Source organism: Phocoena phocoena, chromosome X (genome assembly GCF_963924675.1).
Source record: "Phocoena phocoena chromosome X, mPhoPho1.1, whole genome shotgun sequence".
Classification (NCBI taxonomy): domain Eukaryota; kingdom Metazoa; phylum Chordata; class Mammalia; order Artiodactyla; family Phocoenidae; genus Phocoena; species Phocoena phocoena.
In genome coordinates, this window is record NC_089240.1 from 22,874,240 (window position 1) to 22,886,316 (window position 12,077).

Consider the following 12,077-nt stretch of genomic DNA (forward strand, 5'->3'; position numbering starts at 1 on the left):
TCACACAATTTATTATTCCATTTATATGACATTCTGAAAAAGGCACAGCTATAGGGACAGAAAACAGATCAGTGGTTGCCAGGGGTGGAGGTTAGGGTGAAGGATAACTACAAAAGGGCATAAAGTGATGGAATGGTAGACCTGGTCTATATCGTGACTACGGTGATGATTACATGACTGTATACATTTGTTAAAACTCCCATAACTGCACTCCGAAAAGGATAAATTTTTCTATCTGTAAATTATATATCAATAGAACTGATCAAATAAAAAATATATTTTTAATCGCAGGGAAAATGCTAAACCGCACTCTATTCTCTTTCCAACTTTGATCAAAGATCGGTTTTTGTCCTAAAAATAACCGCACAAAATATTTTCTGTCTAAAGCTGAGGTTTGCCTCAATTCTATCTGCTACTCTATTCTGGATCCCCTTTTTACCACAAAATGACCCCTTTCTCCCACTTTGGTGCCCAGGCTGTCATATGATATAATGGTCCTCCTGCCCAAGTATCGGTCTGAATTCCTGAACCCCTTGTAGCTGAACTTTTGTCTTGGTTTCTATCCCCTTGCCTAGTATTAGCTTTTCTTTTAATAAATTTATTTATTTAAAAAAAATTTTATTTATTTTCGGCTGTGTTGGGTCTTCGCTGCTCTGTGTGGGCCCCCTCCAGTTGTGGCAAGCGGGGACCCCTCACTGCGGTGGCCTCTCCTGCTACAGAGCACAGGTTCCAGGTGTGCGGGTCTCAGTAGTTGTGGCACGCAGGCTCAGTAGTTGCGGCACACGGGCTCAGCAGTTGTGGCACACGGACTCAGCTGCTCCGCGGCATGTGAGATCCTCCCGGACCAGGGCTCGAACCCATGTCCCCTGCATTGGCAGGTGGACTCCCAACCACTGTGCCACCAGGGAAGCCCCCTAGTATTAGCTTTTGTTTCTTCTGAGTTATTTGGGCTCTGTACTAAGTAGTTAATGAATGCTTAATGAATAACCATCTTTCTTCACCATTCAATTTTGATTTAAATCAACAGATGCATTTACTATATGAAACAGGCTCTGTGCAAGGAATTAGGCATGTTATGACGAACAAGAGAGATATCGTTACTGGATATATCTCCTGCCTTCATAAAATTTCTCTTTTTTTTTTTTTTAACATCTTGATAGGAGTATAATTGCTTTACAATGGTGTGTTAGTTTCTGCTTTATAACAAAGTGAATCAGTTACACATATACATATGTTCCCATATCTCTTCCCTCTTGAATCTCCCTCCCTCCCACCCTCCCTATCCCACCCCTCTAGGTGGTCACAAATCACTGAGCTGATCTCCCTGTGCTATGCGGCCGCTTCCCACTAGCTATCTGTTTTACATTTGGTAGTGTATATATGTCCATGCCACTCTCTCACTTCGTGCCACCTTCCCCTTCCACTTCCCTGTGTCCTCAAGTCCATTCTCTACATCTGTGTCTTTATTCCTGTCCTGCCCCTAGGTTCTTCAGAACCATTTTTTTTTTTTTTTTTTTTTAGATTCCATATATACGTGTTAGCATATGGTATTTGTCTTTCTCTTTCTGACTTACTTCACTCTGTATGACAGACTCTAGGTCCATCCACCTCACTGCAAATAACTCAATTTCGTTTCTTTTTATGGCTGAGTAATATTCCATTGTATATATGTGCCACATCTTCTTTATCCATTCATCTGTTGATGGTCACTTAGGCTGCTTCCATGTCCTGGCGCCTTCACAGAATTTAAGAAGCATATTACGGTTGAAAGCATATCTTGAATTACAATCTAATATGATAAACTCTGGGTTGATATATAGGAACATGGAAGGAATACACAGCACAGGTTTAGTGGAGTCAGTCAAGCCTTTTCAAAGTGATTGCTAAGTTGTGTTACAGAGGGTGAATAGGAATCACCCAAGGAGGTAAGAACTGGGGTGGCAGAGAAGTATTATAGACAGAAAGAACACTCTGAAAAAGGCCAAAATTGAGAAACAACAAGGGAGTTCAATCAAACTCAAAAAGTTCCTTATTATAGGAACATATACAGTGAGGTGATTGCTGAGAGATTAAAGTGGAAATATGGACAGGGAAAGTCACGTACACCTTAATATACTACATTGAAAGTTTTTGTCCTCATTTCTGCATAGATCCAATTATAATATATGACAATTTTCTATTAATGTACACTAGTTTTGTTTGCATGATAATTTGGGAAATTTTACACAGGTTTCAATCTGGCTAGACCTTGAAATTAATCTTTTAGGATCTCCCAGAGGCCTGGTTCCTTTATACCCTTTTTCTGCCTCTCCTTTTATGCCTTATATTTTACAGGATTAATTCTCCTCCTCCCATCCTTCCTCACCCACACCAGACTTTCTCACAAACTGGCTGATCAACTGGATTCACATTGGTGAAGGCTGATGCTTTAATCCTAGATGCCATTTTCATTTATACTATTATAACAACTGCTTTGCTACTTTTTTTTTTTGTTTCTTTGTTTCCTATTAAGAAACCTGAGGTACTCTTATACTTGTATTTATTTAATTTCTGAAATGCAGAGAAAAAATAAATTGCTATAATGTTAGAATACCACAGAGCTCAAATAAAAACTTTCATATAGTATTATTTTTTATTTTAGAGTATTCCAAGTACTACATATTTCTGATAAAGCTTTTCTCTGAGAGTCAAAATCATCAGAGACCTTGACATTTCAGTCAATGTGATAAACAAAAGCTCTGGTGATTTTTTTTGCAAAAAGAATCATGATAGACAAAGGACAGAGAAGGTCAGTTTTAATTATGATGCCTGAATTGTCTATCATGGTTTATGCAGATTTTGCTTTACAACAAATATTGACTAAGAGAAAAGTTAAGTTAGGTGGATGGCTGAGATTTTCAAAGTAATGGCTTTTGCTGTGCTACTCATATTCCAATATTCTAACTGTGCAGATACTAATAATCAGGGTGCTTTTATTAATTACTAATAACAACATTGGAAAATGTACTAAAAGTGTTATTATTTTCATAGTGAAATAAATGAGTTAGCAGTATTAAGAGAATAATTTACTTATTCCTTATCATTAGTCAGTAGGCATATATTATATTTAGTGCATACTATTTGCCATGTGATAAGTACTGAGGATTTAAAAATAAGCAAAATGAAATTCATTAATTCATGGTCTCAATCCATGACAAGTTTAAGAGACAATTATGTTAGCAAAATGATAAATGTGAAAAATTGAATTTGATGAAAAAATATGTTATTTCAAAAGTCTTCAGGAAGTGAGCTGAATTTGTATTAGGACAGTTTTCTGGTCCACATCCCAGTAGTCAGTCTAGAGTCGAAACAAAAACAATACATGTACCACGATCATTACCTCTCTTGTGAGTCATCTAAGCTACAGCTGGCATATTCTTGAACCAATGGGAGCGTTTCAACTCTGCTGAACACGTGGCAAATTTTTGACATTTAACAGATACTTTTGTTACAAAATAACATTTTTATTTTTATGGCAGGATACAGAAAAATTATTTTCCAAATCTAAAAGATTTTATGAATCGGATCCAGGTGCTTAAAATGATGCTGAAGAGGACAGCCAAAATAGGATTTTGGAATGACCCCATATTATCAACAAACTTCTCAATCTGTTTCTCTTGTGCCACCTGTAGGGATGTTGACAGAACTAATTCCAAGAGAACGTCGATGCCAAAAATTGGCATTTCTGCCTTTCTATAAATGCCTTACATGCAAAGGGAATAATCTACCTGTTCAATTCTGACAAGAAACATTTTTCTCTTTTGTAAACTTTAATGGTTCAAATAAATTTGGATCATATTTTTGTTATTTTTTAAGCACTTATCCACGTATCATGAACGTCTTCTGTGATTCTGTAAATTATTTAGACCAGTTATCATTTTCCATAATTTTGGTTAAATCATTAATGTTACAGATTGGATCAGTTATGTGTATAGTTGCCTTATAGACCCAGCATATTAAACAGTATCAAAAAGGGTTCTAATTCTACAAAGGGAAAAGGCATTTAATTGTGGTGCAGCTGTACATTGCATTTGTCATCTGTTATACAAATGGGAGGGGTGAGAACCCCAAAATATCCAGGACCTATCATTTATTCTTAATCATCATAATCACCATTAATCATTATTCATCAACTCCTCACACATATTCTCCATCCTTTTGGACATGTGACTTGGCATTACTAAATATGTCATGTTTGTTCTTGAGTATTGGCTAAAATTGTATTGGTTTACAGAGAAAAACTGAAGGGAAATAGATTAGAAGATACATGTATACATTTATGTTCTTTAATATAAATCAACATTTATGTTTAGATTCATACGTATGGAGAGTCGTATCTTCAAAAATGCAAGTGAAATTTTCCCCAGGAAAAAATATGTTGTTTTGATACAGTATTAAAATATAAGTTATATGTCAATAACAATCATAATGTAATGATAGCAAAGAATAGTAAGGTGGAGGAGAGAAGTTATATTACGCTGCATCATTTATCTCCCTTTTTTTTCTTGAGTGACTCTGGAAAGGTGATAATACAGTGCAAATTTTTAGGATTCTATATATAGGTAATTTGTGACTGTTGAAAATGAATATTTTGGTCACACAAGGTAATCCACAAAACTCATACACTGCCAGAAGATTTTTTTCACATATTATAGTGAATAGTAAGGCTCAACATTCTTCCTAAAGAATATTAGATGAGACAACTATGCAAGTAAGTGGTGTCTGACAGTAGAGATAGTTCATCATTGCTTGGCTTTCTTTCAGTGACTTGTATCAATTAATACTGATTGTTCTTTTACCTTTTCTCTTGATAGGAGTGAAGACATCATATTGCAGTATTTCAAGGACTAGTGAGAGGGATTAGAGGAAGGAGTACTAGTTGTCTGAATTAATCTGAAATACACCTGCAAATAATTGGATCCACGTTTAATTCTTTAATAAGTGATCTAGAAAGGCCCTTTTTTTCCTCCACAATGCGAAATTACTCCCTAAAGAAAACGTCAGGCTCTACTTAGCTTTGGTAGGCTGTAATTTAATCATTTGAATCAGATCATTGAATCAGATCATCACTAAAGACTCTTCCTGTTCTAAAATGTTATGATTTTACGTGGATGGTGAGATAACTCCCTGGAACTTTTTTCTCTCTACTTTGTCATGGAGCCAGGTTTATAACAGTGAGGTACTTTCACTGGTATTAAATATGATAAATCTCCCACAGGGAGCTCAGAGCATTTCCACATATATAGTGTCCAACATGAGTGCTGATGCAGACAATGCTGGCAAGGACAGAGGGCATTCTGGGTCTCTACTAATAAATTTAAAGATAAAGTATATTTTGAACACCCCCCCTCACAAAAAAAGAGAAAGGAGAATAAATCAGCTCTTCATATTATGAACAAGATAAATATCAAATTAGAGCATTGGAATTAGAATAAATAACAGAACTGGTCCTAGGTCACTGTTTTTTCACCCAAAGTCCAGCAGCTTATTGCCCCCCAATATATCACTGACGATGTAGTCTCCTCTTGGACAGCCACTTTCAGGGGTTTCGTGTATGTATTTATTTTGAATTCTATATCTATATAGTCATTACAACTCAAGCATTTGGTTAATGAAGCCAGCAAATTATTTTAAGGCAATCAAAGATTCTATACCCATTTACCACTGTTTAAAGTATTAAATAAGGAGGCCATCAGATTGAGATGGCCCTAATGCCTTGGTAGTCTACATAAGCAAACCAAAACCCAAGCTGGAATCAATGCACTCGAACCCTAGAAAATGAAACTTCAGAACAACCAATCACAAACAGCCCACTAGGCTTTCTCAAATAAGGTAACTACTTAAGCTATAGCTGATCAAATAATTTCCTTGCTTTGTTTCTGTGTCTTCTCTATAAAAATCTCTCTCCTATCTCCCGTTGGTGGAGTGCTCTTAACCATTTTTGATCTGGCACTGCCCAGTTTGAATTGTTGCAAACTCAAACTCTAGAAAATTTTAATGTGCCTCATTTTACCTTTTAACACCACTGTGGCTCTCCTTTCCTATGCATTTTTTTAAAAATCTATAGGGATTTCCTTTTAATTTATTTTAAACGCTGTTCTGCATTTAAGACTTTGTTAAATATTTAATCCAAAATTTCTAGCTATTTCACAGCAGAAGTTCCTTCAGGCTAACCTAGTCCTTCATGGTATGTGAAACACTCCCCTCTGCTTTTCAGAATTTCTCATTACTTCTTTTTTCACGTCCTGTCTTGGTTATGGGTTATAAGATACAAAACTTTTCTGTTACTTCTATGCATTTGAAGTAGGAGAGGAGAGAGCAGTATATTCGTCTATGACATCTTTAGTTAGAACCTCTAATTCATATTTTACACTGTAGCTAGAATTACATTTTATAGTAATGCAAAATCAATCATATTATGCCTGTGTTTAAAATTCTTCAGAGACCACTTATTGGGGCTGTAGAATCAGATCCAAAATCCTCAAGGTGCTTACAAGCCCCTTCCAAATTTGGCACCTGGCCAGAGGGATCATTAGTTAAAACTGTCAATGTAATGATGATCCAGGGCCTCTTTTTGCCGTAAGTTTTTCCCTTGAGCATTGAAAGGCAGTCAGCTAAGCAATTGTGGTAATCTTGGGGTAGTCGTAAACTGTGGAGGTGGGAGGAGACCCATGCGTTTTGGAATGGGAAAAGTTCCTGGGGTTCAAATTCAGAGCAGTGGAAATGTCTCCCAGGGAGTGAAGCCCACACTCATCCAGCTTTTTTGGTACAGGGAGGACTTGACCTCATCTACCAGCCCCTGGGTACCAGAGCAGGCATGTCTTGATCACTTGATGCTGCTTGACCCCTCTCCACGCAGACTTGCTGACTTGTGGTGAGCAGGAGGGGAGAGTGTGCTTCCAGTGAACCAAGAGTGGTTTCCTATAAAGAGGGGGCATGGTGGGACCTAAAGGTATTTGGAGCTCCTTCCTTCCAGCAGCCCAACTCAGGCACCAGGGTTTTTGTCTTCTGAAATCATAAAGGTGCAGGGCACTCACACAGCCCAGATGTAATACTTAGTCTGCTTTGGCTTAGCTTTACCGCTCTCTTGCCTCCCTCTTCAGCCTCACCTTTGTCACCTTGCCTCCTGATTTCTAATATTTATTTGAATATCTTTTATTGATATTATACTAATGGCAATATACCTGCTACCTTCTGATAGAAATATACACTTTATCATGGTATACCTACCCCTTTTCTCATCTGGATCCTTTTCTCATGTGGATCTCTGCCACAAATATTGTACAGTAGTTTCATTTGGTCTTAATTTTCCCAAGCCCTAACATAGGTAAAGGTTAGTTCCTCCTGTAAAATATTCCTATAGTGCATGCACTTTGTGCATTTACTTCCATTATGATCAATATTCAACGAATGCACATATATAATATTTTTGTTCTCACGTACATACACATGCATACACACACACACACACACACACACACACACACACGTCAGTAAAGCCTATGAAGACATTGGTCATTACATCTTGTTGATGTAAGTGAGCTCAAAGCCAAACACAAGTCCTAGACCATAGGATGACTAAATTTGATTTTTACCTATTATCCACTTTCCTCTGTATATTTTATATATTTCTGTGTCCTCATGTATATCGTATGTTGACTCAAAATATTTTAACATCCTCTAGAGCAACACCAATGGTATATTTTTCTTAAGTATTCTACTTAAGCATGACCATAATATTGAGATATGGTTTATTATAAAAAATATTTTTTGAAGAGAATAGAAACAATTAACAAATTAAGGAACAATTTAAGTGATGAATAGAATTTTATGAATTCTAAGACATTATGAATTGGAAACTATATGAAAAAATATCACTCCGGAAAATTTATTCTGGTGCCCCAGGAAATCATACAAAATCTCTGAAGATTATGCTTATGTAGAATAATAACGTACAACATCCTGAGTCATAGATATTAAAGGAACATCTAAAAGTATAATGTACAATTAATGAAGGAAAATTAAACACGCAGTTGAGTTACTCTTTCTGCTGGAAGGAGAAATCAAATATACAGGAAGCATTAGTTTCCATTTATCTTCAAATCCTGATCTGTATTCACATACGTGTATTTGCATTCCCAAGTTCAGATTTAATAAGCAGAAATGATTATTTTAGGCTGTAATTGATTATAGAAAGCCGGTGAGGATCAGACTTAAAATGTAGCTCTCACAATTCCGTGAAGTCAATCAAAACACAAATCACTGGGCTTGTGATTTAACACTTCTCTGTCTTCATTAACTGTGCTATTGCCCTGGGCAAATCCCAACTTTAGCTGAAGCTACTCATCAGATGCCAACCTTTCCGGAGTAAATAAATTTTACCACCATGCTCTCAGGCTCTGCGCCTAAATGAAGATCCAGTATTACATTTTAACAGGTGAGCCTTCTGTTCCTGCTTTACATTTAAAATGATAATTTTCTTAAAAAAATGAAACCCACTGATGTTGCTGCTTACTTTGCACGCTGCACGTTTCAGAGAGGATTCACATCTTCTTCTATGAGGGCAAATCATGCAACTTCCGTTAAACTTGTGATTCTCAAAATTGCTGCACAAAAAAAAAAAAAAAAAAAAATTGCTGCACAATGAAACCACCTGGGAAACTTTAACAGGACTGATGATGCCTGGGTCACACCCCCAGAGATCCTGAGCTAGCTGGTTCGGAGTTCAGCTTCCCTGGGCATGGTATTTTTAAAAGCTTCCCAAGTGATTCTAATGGGCAGCTGAGGTTGAAAATCACTGCACTAATTAATAGAATAATAACGAATTGCCTAATCACAGAGAACACCACACGGATAAAACTATGGTTATAATTGGAAACCTATTATTTCTGTGAAAAAGATATTTCTGAAGGACTGAAAAAATAATAACTCTGAGGTTTGTGTAATTGTACGCAGCCTTTATTTCACAGAAGATTCAATATCTATCTTTGTGAATTATAATCAGGTGACTAATAATTTTGTGTTTATTTTCTTATATAAGCAAAAGTGAACTGATAAAGATTCATCTATTCATTAATTTTGAAAATAGGTATTTAGTTCTTAGAACATGTTACTCATTCCAATTTGTTGGCTCCTCCTATTAAATCATTAGGAGGGACTTCATTGTTTATTTGCAACAGGGATTAACCCTAAATTGAGGAAGGGGGAAAAGTCTTAAAAGAAAGAACTTGAACATAGAGCTCACAATTTCCTTCCATAAACCACATAGGAACACTGAATTATCTTTTCCGTCAAAAGCATTACATTACTAGCTACACATAACAATTAGGTGAATAAGTAAGATGCTATATGTGAAAGTCAAGCACAGGAGGTAGTGGGCGCTCAAGAAATATTCATTTCCCTGGAACCCTCCTACACTGTTGGTGGGAATATAAATTGCTGCAGCCACTATGGAGAACAGTATGCAGGTGACTTAAAAAACTAAAAATAGAACTACCATATAATCCAGCAATTTCACTCTTGGGCATATATCTGGAAAAGATGAAAACTCTAATTTGAAAAGATACATGCACCCCAATGTTCACAGCAGCACTATTTACAATAGCCAAGACATGGAAGCAACCTAAATGTCCATTGACAGATGAATGGATAAAGAAGATGTGGTCTATATATACAATGGAATATTACTCAACCATAAAAAAGAATGAAATAATGCCATTTATAGCAACATGGGTGGACCTAGAGATTATCAATATTAAGTGAAGTAAGTCAGAAAGAGAAAGACAAATACAGTATGATATCACTTATATGTGGAATCTAAAACATAACACAAATGCACCTACCTATGGAACAGAAACAGACTCACAGACATAGAGAACAGACTTGTGGTTGCCAATGGGGGTGGGGGGTCGGGGAGGGAAAAATTAAGAGTTTGGGATTAACAGACACACACTACTATATATGAAATAGACAGCCAAAAAGGGCCGACTGTATAACACAGGGAGCTACATTCAATATCTTGTAATAACCTATAAGGGAAAAGAATCTGAAAAATAATATATATATGTATAACTGAACCACTTTGCTGTACACTTGAAACATTGTAAATCAACTATACTTCAATAAAAAAATAAATATTTATTTCCTGTTAGCTTCCTCTGAAGCTTGTATTATTATTGCAATAATAACAATTTGAATGTGTAACTAAACTACCCTTTCCACTCTGTTACTTCATTACTACCAGATTAAGTTTACAAAATTACACTTCTGCAAACAATACAGAGATATATAAAATTAACAAGTTATAAATCTCACTTCGACAACAAAATCTTTTCTTTCTAGGGACAACTATTATTTTTTCCCGACTATAAGAGTATTTCTATTAGTTTCTTACATATGACTTTTATGATTCTATGAAACACTTTATTACTCCCATTTTATAGGTAGAAGATCTGAGATCTTATAAGGGGCGGTCAGGAGCTGACAATGTACTTAACCATTATGCTTTCTGGAGTTTGGGTATAGGTGTTTTCCTAATACTCTTTATATGTTCTTTTTCTTCCCTCCAGCTTTATAGATGTTGTATTTATTGTATTTGACATGGCACTGTATAAGTCTAAGGTGTACAGCATGATAATTTGACTTTCATGCGTCATGAAATGATTCCCACAATAAGTTTAGTGAACATCCATCATCTCATATAGATGGAAATTAAAAAATACAAAAAATATTTTTTTACTTGTGATGAGAACTCTTAGGGTTTACTCTTTTAACAACTTGCACATATAACATACAGTAGTGTTAATTATATTCATCGTGTTGTACATTACATCCCTAGTACTTATTTATCTTATAACTGGGAGTTTATACCTTTTGACTGCCTTCATTCAACTTCCACTACCCCCCAACCTCTTAGGAGTAACCGTTACAAAAAATTTGTTATATAACTCCCACAAATTTCATGCACAAATGCACAAACTTTAAATGTGTATACAAACATAAGCATATATGTATGTATGTATGAATTTCTTTTTCTTGGAGACATCCCATATTAACACTAATAGAATTATTTCATCCTTTTTAGTAACTTATAAGTATCTTATGTATGAATTTATTTTACTTTCTCATTTTAAAAACTGAAGTTGTTCTAAAATTTTAACTAATTAAATGCTTCTTGGAGAAGAATACATTTGTATGCTGATGGGAATGATCCAGTACAGTGAGATTAATGGATAAAATGAGAGAAAGAGAGAGAGACAGAGAGACAGAGAGAATGTGATAACTGTAGAAATTAAGTCTTTGAGATGTTGAGAGAGGGCAGGATCCAGAGGAACCGGCTTTGGTGCATGCAATGTATTTAATTTACAATATGGGATGAGGCAGTGAATATGCATACAGATGCAGATAGTTTGGTAAAATTGTTGGTGAGACATGAGGAAATTACTGGCTTTTTTTTCTATAAATTTTTTCTTTCAATACAGTTTTTGGGGAAGACATATACAGGGATAGGAAAACAAGTACACTATGTGAACTAATCTTCTGGAAGAATAGAAATGTAAATATAGCAGAGAAGTGTTGTGGAAATTCTGACCAGCAGAGAGTGCCTTTTTAATATTAATAGGCATTAATGGGAAAGATACTGACAATAATGTGCACTATTCTCCAATCATCTAACTGCTTAGGGAGAAAACATTCAGTAGAAACACACTCAGTTATAGCCAAGACTGGACCTTGGCCAGTTGTGTACTATGGAGGAAGAGAAAGGCAATAGAATTGAAATGAGTCACTACAATTATGGAACACAAAACCCAAGTTGGATAATGAAAGAAGTGAGTAGATGTGAAGCTGTGGGGTTAATATATGATAAAAATAAATAGTAAATCAAATAGCTAGAGGTCTCAGTGAGGTTGAAAATTTACAGAAAATAAAATTCTAGACTAGATAAACTGGAAAGATAGGAAATCTTGGCTAGAGTGTGGGACAACTGCAGCAGAGATTTTTTTCGATAGTAATGATAAGGGCATGAGAGTCAGAGACGG